The sequence below is a fragment of the Protopterus annectens genome, chromosome 10.part0 (assembly GCF_019279795.1).
Source record: "Protopterus annectens isolate FY-2018-M chromosome 10.part0, PAN1.0, whole genome shotgun sequence".
NCBI classification, from domain to species: Eukaryota; Metazoa; Chordata; order Ceratodontiformes; family Protopteridae; genus Protopterus; species Protopterus annectens.
In genome coordinates, this window is record NC_056744.1 from 854398876 (window position 1) to 854416456 (window position 17581).

Here is a 17581-nt window from a genome sequence, read left to right on the forward strand (position 1 = left end):
TCCTTTAGAGAGACCCTAGAGCTCCAGAAACAAAAAAGGTAGTTGGTGGTCCAGTACCCCCTCCCAGGAGGAATCGGTGTTCCTGGAGGCTTTCGGGTCTGGCCTGTCTACTTCTTGGGTGACTCCTCTGGCTGATGAACTCATAGATCTTGTTCCTCACCAGGTGTTGAATGAGCTGGATATTGTAGAGCTGATCCTTAAAAGACCTGACAAATTCCATCTCCCCCTAAGGACCGGGTGCACTGGAGGAAAGGATTCACAGTTGATGCCATGGTTATGGCGGTAGTCACCAAGAAAGAACTTGCAGAACAGAGTTCTTCTGTTCACCCCTCTAACAGGGAGTCCAGGGCCTTAGACAGATTTGGTAAATGTGTGTATTATTCAGCAACCTTAGCACTCTAGTTAGTGAATTATCTGGCACATTTCATGAGATTAGAAAGAGATTTGTCCAAAGACCTTTCCAAATCTCTTTCTGGGTCCATGTCTGCCGAGGACCGAAATAAAATCTCCTCACAGGTGGCCACCTATGAGTCTATTTCTAATGCATCTATGAGGCTGATCTCCAATGCAGCGGAAGGCACTTTGCAGTTGACTGGTTCAGGCATTCCTTGTTTGGTCCCAAGGTCAAAGATGCACTCTCCAGATGTTAGCAAGAGGGAAAGACACTGTCTGCCATGGGTGTACATTTTTCAATTCCTCAAAGACCTTTCTCAAGGAATCAAGGGGGAAGTAGAAAAATGTGGTTTCACAAAGCCCAGGGTCCTTTTCAAGACTCATATGGAGATAGTTCCCCCAGAGGCACAGGGAGTACTCTAATGGAAGATGCTGTCCTTGCAGCAGAGGTTGCCTGCAAAACCAGGGCTTCTGTGATTTCTTCTTGTATAAGCCTTACCAGCGCTCCTGAAGGGAGGCCTGACTGTTTACCTCTGGAGGCAGTTGGGGGATGCTTGTCTCTGCACCAGAGACCCTGGCTATCTATAACAAAAGATTCCTGGGTGCAAAGGATCATATCCAGAGGTTATATTATACCATTTTTTCCTAACCTCCCCCAACCAAAATAAAAAGGATCCACAATGTTCCACCCAATGAGAGGAAAGCAGTGGCATTAGAAATAAAAAAGGTGCTAGAAAAAAAGAGTCTCCAAGAGGTCCCTCCAGACTGGAGAGTATTTGTAACCTATTCAGTATTCTTCTTGGTGCCAGAAAAGACAGAGGATTTGAGACCATTTCTGAACCTCAGTAAACTAAATCATTTTGTGCTTTATTCAATGTTTCAGATGGTCACGCTTCAGTCCATTTTGCCACTACTGAAAAAGGAGGATTGAATGTGCTCTGTAGATCTTTAAGGTGTGTACTATCACATCAAAATGAACAGGTGCTCCAGAAGCATCAGCCAGTCATTATCAGTTTAGAGCACTGCCCTTTGGTCTTACCACAGCCCCCAGGGTGTTCACCAAATGCATGGAAGTGGTGGCAGCTCACTTGAGACTGTTGGGATTCCAAGTGTTTCCATACCTAGATGACTAGTTCCTAACTACCCCAACCAGTCATCAGGCAAGGGGCTACTTGCTAAAGTTGTGTATCCATCTAGGCATCACTGTCGCTTACAACAAATCACAGCTTGCACCTATGCAGCGTCTGGAGTTCATAGGGACTCGTCTGGAGACAGTCAATCAGATAACCTCCCTCTCCTTCTGCTCGAATTTAGACACTGAGATTCCAGGTCAAGAAAGTAATACAGAATACTTCTCTTCCAGCATGATTAATTTTACAAACCTTGGGGTCCATGGCAGCTGCTATCACCCTCATTCCTCTGGACAGGTTTCACATGCAAATACTTCAATGGATTCTGTTGACTCATCGGTCCATTCTTCAACATTCTTTATCCGCTCCAGTCAAGATCACACAGACATGTAAAAGGTCTCTTCTTTGGTGGATTAATTTGAACAAACTCTCGGAAGGTCATCCATTTGTTCTCCCCCTGCCCATGGCCACAGTGACCACAGATGCCTCCTAACTGATGTGGAGATGCACTACTTGGGAAGGACAGTCCAAGGTACATGGTCCCCCGAAGAGGCCAAGATGCATATCAATGTCCTAGAAATGACAGCAGTTCTCCTAGTGTTGCAAGCCTTTCAAGATGCTGTCCCATCCAGGACAATTTCCATTCAGATGGACAATATGTCATTGATCTGGTACATCAACAAACAGGGAGGAACCTAGTCTTACCTCCTTTGTCACGAAGCAATGAGAGTGTGGCAATGGGTGATCTCTTCCAGTCGCTTTCTAATAGCAATGCACATTCCAGGGAAATTCAGTGTGATTGCGAACAAGCTAAGCAAGTCCATTCTGATGCCTTATGAGTGGTTTCTCAATGTCAAACTGGCAGAGAGAATCTTTTGTTGAATGGGCCAGCCATGCTGCAGTCTGTTCACTTCTCCCCTCAGTAACAAGTAGGATGTTATGTAGTCCTATCTCACCTACATTCTTACCCATGGGTTCGGAGCCGAATATTGGCTCTGACTCGGCCAAACTTTTCTAGCTCGAAGTCTTCTATTGGCTGGGCTAAGCAGGAATCCCATGGTGCACTGCTCCATATCCCCATATCTTGTTTGCCGCTCGTGTAGCTCAGACGTGGTCTCACTCTTGGCTGTGGCTAAGTACCTTTTTTCTTGTCTTGAGAAAAAAAATTGTTCTTAAACAAAGAGCTATTTTCATAGCTATTGTCTTTAGTGTTGTTTAGGTTTTTGGTAGTGTGCTGGTTTTGTGGTATCCCGATAACTGTTCCCGCGGGCTAGGCCCGTTTCAGTTAGAGGACCTAGTCCTTTTGTCTTGTCTATTCGTCAAACCTTTTAAGTTAGAGGTTTGGTTTCTGTTCTCTCCCTTGTAGTCATTAACCGTTTCAGTTAGAGGTTTTTGACATAGTTGGTCTCACTGTGTGTCTCTAGTGTGTGTGTGTACTTTTTCAAATTATAACTGATTCCCACTTTTTTGTGGTGTTGAGCATCTGTGAGTTTTCTTGTCAGATTTTCTCTTAGGTTGCGTGTTGGTGTTTCTTGTGAAAGATGACCAAAGATTCCAAAGAACACAAACCTTTGGGTTTCAAAAAGTGCTCTAAATGCGGGTACCAAATGTCCATCACCGATGGTCATTCTATTTGCGTCTATTGCCTGGGAGCCATTCATCTGCAGGAGTCCTGCAGTTTTTGCCATGCGTTCAGTCCCAGAGTGCTCCAAGAGAGAAAGAATAAGCTGATCCTAAAGGGACTCTTGAAACCCTCTTTCGAAGAGGCCTTGAATTCTTCTCCCAGTGCTAAGTCTAAATCATCCAAGTCTAAAAAGAGATCTCCGGCTCCATCAGCTTCATCGGAGCCTACGGAGAAAGTCACAAAAATTGCATCGACCTCCTCTGCTCCACTGTCCTCGGGGCCGCAGGAGGTGTCGGTGTTGATGGAACTGGTGTCGGCTCCTGTTATGTTGGAACCTCTTCTGAGCCGATCACCCAGTCTCAGACTAATCTCTCCTGAGAGGAGATCTCGATCGTCCTCCCTGTCCTCCAAATCCTCCAGGACCCTTTCGGATGTGGATGTTGATAGGGTGGTACAGAGGCTCCTCCAGTCACCGGTTTTGGCAAAATTGTTTTTGGCTCCGGCCCAGTCGGCTCCGGAGCCCGTCCCGACCCCTGCTTCGATCATTCCTCCTCCAAGTGCATCTCTGTCTTTGGAGCCGGAGTGTTTCACGCCGTGTGATGTTGCTAGTCCAGTTCCGATGGCCCCTTTGGCTCCATCAGTACCGATATTGTCTCCGACCCCATCAGCTCCGTCCTCGGGGTTTGGGACTCGGGATTCTTCAGTCGGGCCCAAGGGGGACATCTCGGGACGTATTTCGGTTCCAAGTCTCCCTCTTGGTGCCTCTGCTCGGGGAATTCCGACTCCTGTCTTGGTCTCGGAGGCTGGCCGGTCCTCAGACTCAGGGGGACCAGCCTTCGAGGCCATGCGGACTGCGCTGGCCAGATCATCAGCTACATCAGGTGGATTGGTCACTCTGTCCCCACCACTCCGGTGAGAGCCTCTGATCACCACCTATCCATGGACAGCAGAGCACCAAGGCCTAGGGATACCCCCACGAGTGGTCCCCAACTTTCTGAGGGCCCTTCAGAGTTCGTGCCTGAAGAGCCCCCTAGAAAGAAAACGTGCAAGAGGAAGCACGTAGACTCCCAGGATGAGTCCCTCACCTCTGATACTGGCCTCGAGGAATCGGAGGGGTCCCCCAAGTCATCCTCTGATGATGTTTCCTTCTCCGACATCCAGGAGATACTGAAACAAAGAGGTGACTGGCCGTCCAAAGCCCCTTCCGAGGAGGAGTCGGTCTTCCTTAAGGCCTTTGGTGCTCAGCCCTCCACCTCCTGGGTGTCCCCACCCTTCGACAAGCTCCTTGATTTAATTTGTCGAAGGGTGTGGGAAACCCTGATTCTGTGGAGCAAGTACCCAGGCGTCCCAACAAGTTTCTTTTTGCTCCCCAGGGTAAGTAGCTCTTGTCCAAAGGAGTCCTTGTAAATACCATGGTGGGGGCGGCAGCCACTCAGAGGGAAGTAGCAGAGACCTCTTCCTCCGTCCATCCTCCTAACAAGGAGTCTAGGGCCATGGACTGGTACAGGAAGCATACCCTCTCATCAGCAACCTTTACCTTATGGTCACTGAACTACCTGTCTCATTTCACTCGGCTCCAGAGAGATCTCCTCAAGGAGTTAGGAGATACTCTTGCGGGTAACATCCCTGAGGCAGCGGCCCAGACGATTAACGCCCAGGTGTCTACCCTCAACTCCATTGTCAACTCCTCCATGCAACTCATTTCGTATGCAGCCGAGGGAGCGAGTAGGGCAGCAAGCTCAGGAGTCGTCCTTAGAAGGCAAGCCTGGCTGTGCCTGTGTCACTTCGCGGAGGCCTTCAAGTCTTCCTTCACTGACGCCCCCTTTGATGGTTCTTCTTTGTTCAGAACCAAAGTGAAAGACATCCTCACCAGGTGCGAGCAAGAGGGAAAGATCCTGTCTGCTGTAGGGGTCTGTGTTTCCCTTCCTTTTAGGCCTTACTCCAAGGCCCAGCAGGGTGGGAAGATGTGGTTCAAGAAATCACAGAGGTTTTTTCCTGCCGCACAAGGTGAGTCCCCCTCCAGAGGCAGAGGAGGGGGAGGTTATTCAGGGAGACGCCGCCCTAGAGGCAGAGGGGTCCCCCGCAATTCGGGAGACTGTGATTCCTTTCGCGGCTCTCCCTACTCTCGTTCCTGAGGGAGTACCTGGCTGTGCTTATCCAGAGCCAGTCGGGGGTCGAATTTTGTTATATCCGGAAGCCTGGAAAAGCATCACCCAGGACCGATGGGTATTACAGATAATTTCCGGAGGTTATCTCATTCCGTTTACATCAGACCCCCCAACAATCAGAAATATCCCAGACATTCCACCCAGTCAAAGGGATCAAGCAGCCTCAGAGGTTTCAAAGCTGCTAGGAAAAGGAGCCATCCAGAGTGTCCCCTCAGACCAAATCGGATTAGGGACTTACTCAAAATTCTTTTTTGGTGCCAAAAAGAACAGGGGACCTGAGACCCATATTAGATCTCAGCCAACTAAACAACTATGTACAGAAGTCCAAGTTCCGTATGGTCACACTACAATCGATTCTCCCATTGTTGGGTGTTAGAAAAATATGTATTAATGTGTGTATTAGCAATATGCTTAGTGCATATAGGGCTAGAAAAGGGTTAACACATTTATTCTATTTCATACTGCATAAATCTGTACAAACTGCAGTTGCTTTCTGACCTTGTACTGTTAGCTAAAATCTTGCTTGTGCTTTGGAAATTTACTGAGAAGCAGATGATTTCTGCTTGAGTTAGGAAAATAATGAATAGAACAATACTGCTTATATGAAACTCAGACAAGAAGTTCCGCTGTGCTATGAGAACATACACAGCTGTAGAAGTAACAGATAATTAGGACAAAGCCTGCTTGAAAATATGAACTGCAATCAGCATTTGCTTGTATCTGTATTAGAAGAGTACCTTGAAATGTAACACTGTACAATAGAGGCTTGTAAGTGAAGTACTGGTCATCAAGTCCAGGTTGTTTTTCTGAAAAGTTTCTCACAAATCTAGTCATGTCAGCAGAAAATCTGAAGTAACACCTGCTGTAGTACAATGCTTAAAGTTGTGTTTGATTATGTCAGCGTAGAAGGCCATGTCTTGTAAAATAGTATAAGAATGAACATACTTCCTGTTAGTAGTTAGAGAAATCCTTGTATTTTCATGTTTTTGTCTCCTTGCTGCAAGTAAATTAAAGTGCCTTAATTGAGCCTTACGTGTATTGGTCTTTGAAGTTTTTTCCTTTGACAGATTGGTCCTTCGAGCCGGAAACCTTCACTTCGCCTCGGATCAGACAGGCCAGGTGGCTTGAAACTGTATGGGGAAGAAACCACATCGGTTCTTCTTATTTGAAAAGTCCTCCGACTGAATTGTCGTACAAAAGAGGCCAGCCACTTTCTGATCTGCGACTGAAGGACGGGTTTACTCGAACCAGGTGATCAATCACGAAGGCTCAGGTAAGGTGAATCTACCTTCTTTTTCTGTTTTAGATCAGGGACTAGATTTGTATTTGTTCCGTTAGAGACTTTGTTTATAAGTCAGGGACCGAAAGATTACTGTCTTGTCATAGATCAGGGAAACAGAGCAGGTAGGCAGTCATTCTGAAGAGACTATAAAAACATCCGTGGTACCACGTTAAAAATAAGGAGTTACGTAATGATTAAAATGGTAGAACAAAATGGGTAATAATTGTACAAAAGGTCCCAAAATCCGCCGTTAACCGAAGACGCGAAATACATGCAGTCACAGCGTGCTGATAATATTAAATACTAAGAAAGTGAAACAATAAACAACTATAAAATCCAAAAAGGAGAGTCCAACTGTAGAAAACCCAACGCACTGTCCAAACACAAAAGTGTTAAAATGGTAAACCAGCGATAGCAAAGCAGTAACCCACAAAAATGTATGTCCAAACCACGTTTAATTTTGAAGCGCTTTTCGTTTGCAACAGTGTGCAAACTTCATCAGAATGAATAAAAGATAACAACCATACAGGTTTTATACAATCAGCTTAATTGTTCATAACAACGTAATTGAAGGCAATTAATAATAATTAATCAAAATTGACTTACAATAGGCACATTGCTGTTAAAGGTACAAAACCTGAAAAATAGTACTGTTAAATACTGAGAAATGCATATATGTTTATACATATATTCAAGGACACCAATAATGGTTATAGAAAGCAACAACACTCAAAATATTAAAAGTATACATCATTTATCTATTTAAATATTAAAATATCTAAAATATATATAGTATGTGAATTATTGTTGTTATTTAAATCAAACTGTCGTACACAAATAATACAAGCAATTGCATGCCATAGCGTTTAACTAAAAAATAATACTCATGTTCTACGTACAAAGAAATTTAAAACTAATAAACTTAATACTGCTAACTATCTTTTAAGACTAAGAATACTTAAAAGGCAGGCTATAGAGCATGCTTCATTAAGACCAGGGGTATGGTAGGATTCTAGCCTAATTTGCCACTGAAGTTCTAATGCTAGTAGTTTTAACGCAGTTGGGCCACCTCTAATGTCATTATATGCCTGGTCAATTGCTATAAATTTGAAATGATGCGTAGGGAAACCCAAAATATGCTTAGCCAATGCATTAGTAGTTTTTGCTTTCCTAATGGCATATTGGTGTTCATATATGCTTCAGTTTTCCCCACATAGTGGGCTTGGCATACCTGACACTGCGCAAGTACACCACCATCTTAGAGTTGCACGTGAATCTATGCTTAAGTTTAAATAATACATTGCTAACCATGAATCTATTAGATTCTACAAGGAATTTACAGTAGTTACAATTGTGGCATTTAAACATCCCTGGACTCCTAGTTTGTAATGGTTTCATCTCAAACCATGATTTAAGGTTCCTGCCTTTTTTATACACTACCAGGGGAAAACCTCCTAGTTTTGAAGATACTAATGAGTCTGTTTTAAAGAGATGCCAGTTTTTCTTAACAATGGACCACAAAATGGAACTATCTACTGCAAACGTAGTGATAAACTTGGGAGGATTTTCTACTGCTGCACAGTTAACATCAACATTCTGTTGGTCAGATATCATAGTAGAAGGTGTTACTTCACTCCTCCCCTTCAACTGTAGTAAAGGTACATATATATTAAGATTTCTTTTCATTTCGATTTCACTTATAAGTTCTTCAACAAGCTGGATGGGGTAACCTCTACTGAGAAACATCTTTTTCAATGTGCCACATTCTACGTGGAAGTCTTCATCTTTACTGGTGATCCTTGCCGCTCTGACTAACTGACCTTTCACTACGGCCCGTTTCTGCTTGAACGGATGACAACTCGTAAAATGAAGAAATGTGTTGGAATGTGTCGGTTTTCTATAAATTCTAGATGAAAAACAAGAGGCGTTCACATCCTTTGTTAACAGAATGTCAAGGTACGCTATCTGAATACTACTGAATGTAGAAGTGATCTTCAAAAATTCCGTAGTACTGTTCAAAAAACCGATGAAAGAGGCTGCCTCTTCTTCATTTCCATTAAATAGTATGAAAATGTCGTCAAGGTAGTACACAAGGTGGCCAGAAAACACAGACTCTTGAAAAATAAATTGGTGTTCCCAATGAGCCATGACAAAATTGGCCACACTTGCACCATAAGGTGAGCCCATTCCAACTCTGACTGTTTGCAGATAGTAATTTTCACCAAACATGAAGAAGTTTTTAGGTAGTGTTAAATCAAGCAGTTCAACAACTAAAGAAATTTCACGGCTGTTTGCTCCTCTAGCTGTTAGCCTTTCTCCAACCCACTCAATTGCTGTGTCTTGGGGTATGCAGGTATATAAATCCTTAACATCGATGGTGAGGAAGTTAAAGTGTTCTTCATACTTAAGCTCATTGATCTTAGAGAGAAATGTCCACGAATCTTTGCAGATGTGGGTCTCTAATGGAATATATTTCTGCAGAATGCCATCAACTACTTTTGCGCAAGCATAAGTAGGTGATCCACGACTATCAATCAGTGGACGCATAGGTGGGTTGTTGACGTTTTTATGTATCTTAGGTATCCCAAAGAAGTATGGAACCTTGGGATAAGAGGTAGTCATATAGTTGAACATGTCTTGGTTAATCCTACCATCTATATACATCTCTTCAATGTGGTCTTGAATGATTTTGTACGCCTTGTTGATCTCATTCTTAGAACTCAGAGCGTATGATGGACTGTCAAGTAATAGTGTCATCCGATCAAAATAATCGTTGTTTTCAAAAATGACTACCCCGCCGCCTTTGTCTGGTTTGCAAATACGTAAATTCTTCATACGAAGGTTCCGGACATTTTGTATTTCTTCCACGTAATTGTTAGGAATAATGTTTTTGTTAACCTTAATTTGGTTCCTGATGTCTAATTCACATATTAATTCAAACATAGACAAAAGGGGATGAAGTGGGGGGTTAAATATACTTGGAATATGGAATTGAGTGTTACAGTCAGAACATGCTCCTCCTCCCATCATGAGCCTAAAATTCAGTTTCCTAGTGAAAGTTTTAATATCAGTGATCGCCTTAACAAAATCTGTCTGGTGGTGGGGGACATAAGTTAATCCCTTAGCCATAAGATCCGCCATGTCTAGGGAAACATCAGTGTCGGAAAAGTTGTACACTTTAAAATCACCTGATGAATTAGTGCTAATGATAGGTTCATTATACAGATTCACAGCACTAGCATCAATTTCATGCGGTGTCAATGAAAGTGCATTATCAATAATGCCGTCAGGATAAACCTGATCCTGGTCGCTAATCTGAACATCAAAAATGGTTAACGATGGTTCTTCCTCTGATATGTTTGGTTCTGCCACTGACGTTGGACCTTGGGTCTTGCCCCTAAAAAACTCTCCTGGGAATTATGATTGAAATTGTTGTTCTTATTCTGAAGTCTTTCGCTCCTACGTAGTTCGAAAGGGGGGCCGTTCTCACCACTACCTTGTTCATCATTCTGAATACCATCAATGTCAGTGTTAGGGCAAGGAGCAGTAACAGAACCATTACTTTCATTGAGTGTATGACGGTGGGGCCTGTTAGAATTAGGTGCAGTATTCCGCTTCCATACCTGGCCTATAGGGGGTTTAGGATATGCAACCCCTTCCCTATAAGCTTTAAGGTCTCTATCTAATTTCTTAAATTTAGTCAATTTTAATTTCAAAATAAAATCGTCAATATTTTTAAACAGTTTCATATAGTCAAGTGTGTAACGCTCAAACATTGCATCACTCCTAATAGTGTTATCTAATGAAACAGCTTCTGCATTTAATTCTTCAATTTGCAAAGAATAATGTTTTATCATCAGATTTAGCAATTCAAAGCCATGTCTATCAAACATGCATAATAAATCCTGGTGAAACAATGAGTTTACCAGCAAACCAGTAGGGTACTGGTAATGTCTTAAACCCTTGGGAACAATTTCCTTTGCTAAACATTCATTAAAATAAGCGACTTCAAGTTTCAGTTTTTTAACCTTCAATAAAGTGTTATCCAGTGATTTTATATTGATGGAAATGTCAGGTTCACAATGACTATCTTTGTCAGTTTTATCAGTAAGTTCGTTGGAAAAACTAGGGTTAACATTAATCCAATCCAAGAAATTAGCTGTATTCAAAGTGCTGGAACTCACCAAATGTTGGTCTCTTTGTAACCAACTCGTTACTGAAGCTGTATTCAAAACATGTTGAGAATTACTTCTTCCAGGGTGAATATTATCAGCTTGCTCACATCCTGGTGATTTCCGATTATGGACATAAGTATACCCATGTTGTGATCCAAATGTAAAGGTTTTGTCCATAAGTTGAACATTATGATTATCAAGTTGAAAATCAAGTTGTAAGGCCGGCGTTCCGGATGATAACAGCTCGTCGACGGCTGGAATTCTCCTCTGCCTAGCCTGGTTGACCTCAACCAAGCCTGCTGTCATATCAGTGTTGCCTTCCGTAATGTGGAATGTGTTACGGTTACAGGAAAGCTGTTCAGCTCCATCGGCAACCCTTTTCCGCCACAGGACCTGGCTCAAAACCTTTATAAATGGAAGCGCTGACATTACCCATAGTATCAGCATGTGGCACATTCAAAGTGCCGCATAGTTTATTGCAGACATTTATAGCGGCGCTATTGCCACTATTAGCAGCGTTGTCACTGCCGGGTTTGTTACCAATACTGGTTAAGGTAGACGGAACACTGTGAGCCTTTTCAAGTAATTCTAACCTGAAAAGGATAGAATCTAATTTGTTCATAAGTAAATCCACTGTTTCAGTAGTGGTAGTCCGGTCTTCAGTTGTAGTAACTGCAGCTGGCTGGTTAACAGGTATCGTTTGAAAATTCGAACCTGGCTGGTTAGATTTCAGTAACTCAGGTGTAGCGTTGCTCACCAACAGACCCAGACGCCATACTAAGAAAGTGAAACAATAAACAACTATAAAATCCAAAAAGGAGAGTCCAACTGTAGAAAACCCAACGCACTGTCCAAACACAAAAGTGTTAAAATGGTAAACCAGCGACAGCAAAGCAGTAACCCACAAAAATGTATGTCCAAACCACGTTTAATTTTGAAGCGCTTTTCGTTTGCAACAGTGTGCAAACTTCATCAGAATGAATAAAAGATAACAACCATACAGGTTTTATACAATCAGCTTAATTGTTCATAACAACGTAATTGAAGGCAATTAATAATAATTAATCAAAATTGACTTACAATAGGCACATTGCTGTTAAAGGTACAAAACCTGAAAAATAGTACTGTTAAATACTGAGAAATGCATATATGTTTATACATATATTCAAGGGCACCAATAATGGTTATAGAAAGCAACAACACTCAAAAATATTAAAAGTATACATCATTTATCTATTTAAATATTAAAATATCTAAAATATATATAGTATGTGAATTATTGTTGTTATTTAAATCAAACTGTCGTACACAAATAATACAAGCAATTGCATGCCATAGCGTTTAACTAAAAAATAATACTCATGTTCTACGTACAAAGAAATTTAAAACTAATAAACTTAATACTGCTAACTATCTTTTAAGACTAAGAATACTTAAAAGGCAGGCTATAGAGCATGCTTCATTAAGACCAGGGGTATGGTAGGATTCTAGCCTAATTTGCCACTGAAGTTCTAATGCTAGTAGTTTTAACGCAGTTGGGCCACCTCTAATGTCATTATATGCCTGGTCAATTGCTATAAATTTGAAATGATGCGTAGGGAAACCCAAAATATGCTTAGCCAATGCATTAGTAGTTTTTGCTTTCCTAATGGCATATTGGTGTTCATATATGCGTTCCCTAAGCTTCCGTTCAGTTTTCCCCACGTAGTGGGCTTGGCATACCTGACACTGCGCCAAGTACACCACCATCTTAGAGTTGCACGTGAATCTATGCTTAAGTTTAAATAATACATTGCTAACCATGAATCTATTAGATTCTACAAGGAATTTACAGTAGTTACAATTGTGGCATTTAAACATCCCTGGACTCCTAGTTTGTAATGGTTTCATCTCAAACCATGATTTAAGGTTCCTACCTTTTTTATACACTACCAGGGGAAAACCTCCTAGTTTTGAGGATATTAATGAGTCTGTTTTAAAGAGATGCCAGTTTTTCTTAACAATGGACCACAAAATGGAACTATCTACTGCAAACGTAGTGATAAATCTGGGAGGATTTTCCACTGCTGCACAATTAACATCAACATTCTGTTGGTCAGACATCATAGTAAAAGGTGTTACTTCACTCCTCCCCTTCAACTGTAGTAAAGGTACATATATATTAAGATTTCTTTTCATTTCAATTTCACTTATAAGTTCTTCAACAAGTTGGATGGGGTAACCTCTACTGAGAAACATCTTTTTCAATGTGCCACATTCTACGTGGAAGTCTTCATCTTTACTGGTGATCCTTGCCGCTCTGACTAACTGACCTTTCACTACGGCCCGTTTCTGCTTGAACGGATGACAACTCGTAAAATGAAGAAATGTGTTGGAATGTGTCGGTTTTCTATAAATTCTAGATGAAAAACAAGAGGCGTTCACATCCTTTGTTAACAGAATGTCAAGGTACGCTATCTGAATACTACTGAATGTAGAAGTGATCTTCAAAAATTCCGTAGTACTGTTCAAAAAACCGATGAAAGAGGCTGCCTCTTCTTCATTTCCATTAAATAGTATGAAAATGTCGTCAAGGTAACGCGTATAGTACACAAGGTGGCCAGAAAACACAGACTCTTGAAAAATAAATTGGTGTTCCCAATGAGCCATGACAAAATTGGCCACACTTGCACCATAAGGTGAGCCCATTCCAACTCTGACTGTTTGCAGATAGTAATTTTCACCAAACATGAAGAAGTTTTTAGGTAGTGTTAAATCAAGCAGTTCAACAACTAAAGAAATTTCACGGCTGTTTGCTCCTCTAGCTGTTAGCCTTTCTCCAACCCACTCAATTGCTGTGTCTTGGGGTATGCAGGTATATAAATCCTTAACATCGATGGTGAGGAAGTTAAAGTGTTCTTCATACTTAAGCTCGTTGATCTTAGAGAGAAATGTCCACGAATCTTTGCAGATGTGGGTCTCTAATGGAATATATTTCTGCAGAATGCCATCAACTACTTTTGCGCAAGCATAAGTAGGTGATCCACGACTATCAATCAGTGGACGCATAGGTGGGTTGTTGACGTTTTTATGTATCTTAGGTATCCCAAAGAAGTATGGAACCTTGGGATAAGAGGTAGTCATATAGTTGAACATGTCTTGGTTAATCCTACCATCTATATACATCTCTTCAATGTGGTCTTGAATGATTTTGTACGCCTTGTTGATCTCATTCTTAGAACTCAGAGCGTATGATGGACTGTCAAGTAATAGTGTCATCCGATCAAAATAATCGTTGTTTTCAAAATGACTACCCCGCCTTTGTCTGGTTTGCAACACGTAAATTCTTCATACGAAGGTTCCGGACATTTTGTATTTCTTCCACGTAATTGTTAGGAATAATGTTTTTGTTAACCTTAATTTGGTTCCTGATGTCTAATTCACATATTAATTCAAACATAGACAAAAGGGGATGAAGTGGGGGGTTAAATGTACTTGGAATATGGAATTGAGTGTTGCAGTCAGAATATGCTCCTCCTCCCATCATGAGCCTAAAATTCAGTTTCCTAGTGAAAGTTTTAATATCAGTGATCGCCTTAACAAAATCTGTCTGGTGGTGGGGGACATAAGTTAATCCCTTAGCCATAAGATCCGCCATGTCTAGGGAAACATCAGTGTCGGAAAAGTTGTACACTTTAAAATCGCCTGATGAATTAGTGCTGATGATAGGTTCATTATACAGATTCACAGCACTAGCATCAATTTCATGCGGTGTCAATGAAAGTGCATTATCAATGATGCCGTCAGGATAAACCTGATCCTGATCGCTGATCTGAACATCAAAAATGGTTAACGATGGTTCTTCCTCTGATATGTTTGGTTCTGCCACTGACGTTGGACCTTGGGTCTTGCCCCTAAAAAACTCTCCTGGGAATTATGATTGAAATTGTTGTTCTTATTCTGAAGTCTTTCGTTCCTACGTAATTCGAAAGGGGGGCCATTCTCATCACTACCTTGTTCATCATTCTGAATACCATCAATGTCAGTGTTAGGGCAAGGAGCAGTAACAGAACCATTACTTTCATTGAGTGTATGACGGTGGGGCCTGTTAGAATTAGGTGCAGTATTCCGCTTCCATACCTGGCCTATAGGGGGTTTAGGATATGCAACCCCTTCCCTATAAGCTTTAAGGTCTCTATCTAATTTCTTAAATTTAGTCAATTTTAATTTCAAGATAAAATCGTCAATGTTTTTAAACAATTTCATATAGTCAAGTGTGTAACGCTCAAACATTGCATCACTCCTAATAGTGTTATCTAGTAAAACAGCTTCTGCATTTAATTCTTCAATTTGCAAAGAATAATGTTTTATCATCAGGTTTAGCAATTCAAAGCCATGTCTATCAAACATGCATAATAAGTCCTGGTGAAACAATGAGTTTACCAGTAAACCAGTAGGGTACTGGTAATGTCTTAAACCCTTGGGAACAATTTTCTTTGCTAAACATTCATTAAAATAAGCGACTTCAAGTTTCAGTTTTTTAACCTTCAATAAAGTGTTATCCAGTGATTTTATATTGATGGAAATGTCAGGTTCACAATGACTATCTTTGTCAGTTTTATCAGTAAGTTCGTTGGAAAAACTAGGGTTAACATTAATCCAATCCAAGAAATTAGCTGTATTCAAAGTGCTGGAACTCACCAAATGTTGGTCTCTTTGTAACCAACTCGTTACTGAAGCTGTATTCAAAACATGTTGAGAATTACTTCTTCCAGGGTGAATATTATCAGCTTGCTCACATCCTGGTGATTTCCGATTATGGACATAAGTATACCCATGTTGTGATCCAAATGTAAAGGTTTTGTCCATAAGTTGAACATTATGATTATCAAGTTGAAAATCAAGTTGTAAGGCCGGCGTTCCGGATGATAACAGCTCGTCGACGGCTGGAATTCTCCTCTGCCTAGCCTGGTTGACCTCAACCAAGCCTGCTGTCATATCAGTGTTGCCTTCCGTAATGTGGAATGTGTTACGTAAGTTACAGGAAAGCTGTTCAGCTCCATCGGCAACACGAACCTTTTCCGCCACAGGACCTGGCTCAAAACCTTTATTAATGAAAGCGCTGACATTACCCGTAGTATCAGCGTGTGGCACATTCAAAGTGCCGCATAGTTTATTGCAGACATTTATAGCGGCGCTATTGCCACTATTAGCAGCGTTGTCACTGCCGGGTTTGTTACCAATACTGGTTACGGTAGACGGAACACTGTGAGCCTTTTCAAGTAATTCTAACCTGAAAAGGATAGAATCTAATTTGTTCATAAGTAAATCCACTGTTTCAGTAGTGGTAGTCCGGTCTTCAGTTGTAGTAACTGCAGCTGGCTGGTTAACAGGTATCGTTTGAAAATTCTAACCTGGCTGGTTAGATTTCAGTAACTCAGGTGTAGCGTTGGGGAATTCACTAGCCGGCTCACCAACAGACCCAGACGCCATACTAAGAAAGTGAAACAATAAACAACTATAAAATCCAAAAAGGAGAGTCCAACTGTAGAAAACCCAACGCACTGTCCAAACACAAAAGTGTTAAAATGGTAAACCAGCGACAGCAAAGCAGTAACCCACCCCAAAATGTATGTCCAACACGTTTAATTTTGAGGCGCTCTCGCTTGCAACAGTGTGCAAACTTCATCAGAATGAATAAAAGATAACAACCATACAGGTTTTATACAATCAGCTTAATTGTTCATAACAACGTAATTGAAGGCAATTAATAATAATTAATCAAAATTGACTTACAATAGGCACATTGCAAAACCTGAAAATAGTACTGTTAAATACTGAGAAATGCATATATGTTTATACATATATTCAAGGGCACCAATAATGGTTATAGAAAGCAACAACAAAAATATTAAAAGTATACATCATTTATCTATTTAAATATTAAAATATCTAAAATATATATAGTATGAATTATTGTTGTTATTTAAATCAAACTAATAATACAAGCAATTGCATGCCATAGCGTTTAAAAAATAATACTCATGTTCTAGAAATTTAAAACTAATAAACTTAATACTGCTAACTATCTTTTAAGACTAAGAATACTTAAAAGGCAGGCTATAGAGCATGCTTCATTAAGACCAGGGTATGGTAGGATTCTAGCCTAATTTGCCACTGAAGTTCTAATGCTAGTAGTTTTAAAGCAGTTGGGCCACCTCTAATGTCATTATATGCCTGGTCAATTGCTATAAATTTGAAATGATGAAATCCAAATATGCTTAGCCAATGCATTAGTAGTTTTGCTTTCCTAATGGCATATTGGTGTTCATATATGCTCCTCTAAGCTCTCCGTTTTAGTTCCCCCACGTAGTGGGCTTGGCATACCTGACACTGCGCCAAGTACACCACCATCTTAGAGTTGCACGTGAATCTATGCTTAAGTTTAAATAATACATTGCTAACCATGAATCTATTAGATTCTACAAGGAATTTACAGTAGTTACAATTGTGGCATTTAAACATCCCTGGACTCCTAGTTTGTAATGGTTTCATCTCAAACCATGATTTAAGGTTCCTACCTTTTTTAGTTGTCATCCGTTCAAGCAGAAACGGGCCGTAGTGAAAGGTCAGTTAGTCAGAGCGGCAAGGATCACCAGTAAAGATGAAGACTTCCACGTAGAATGGGGCACATTGAAAAAGATGTTTCTCAGTAGAGGTTACCCCATCCAGCTTGTTGAAGAACTTATAAGTGAAATCGAAATGAAAAGAAATCTTAATATATATGTACCTTTACTACAGTTAAAGGGGAGGAGTGAAGTAACACCTTT

At 41.0% G+C, this 17581-nt stretch overlaps 1 protein-coding gene across 1 annotated transcript in view; it reads left to right on the top strand.

Moving 5' to 3' along the window:
• Positions 1–17581, top strand: part of HFM1 (helicase for meiosis 1) — a 3254758-nt gene that overhangs the window by 1984661 nt on the left and 1252516 nt on the right. The gene's annotated exons all lie outside the window — the stretch shown is intronic.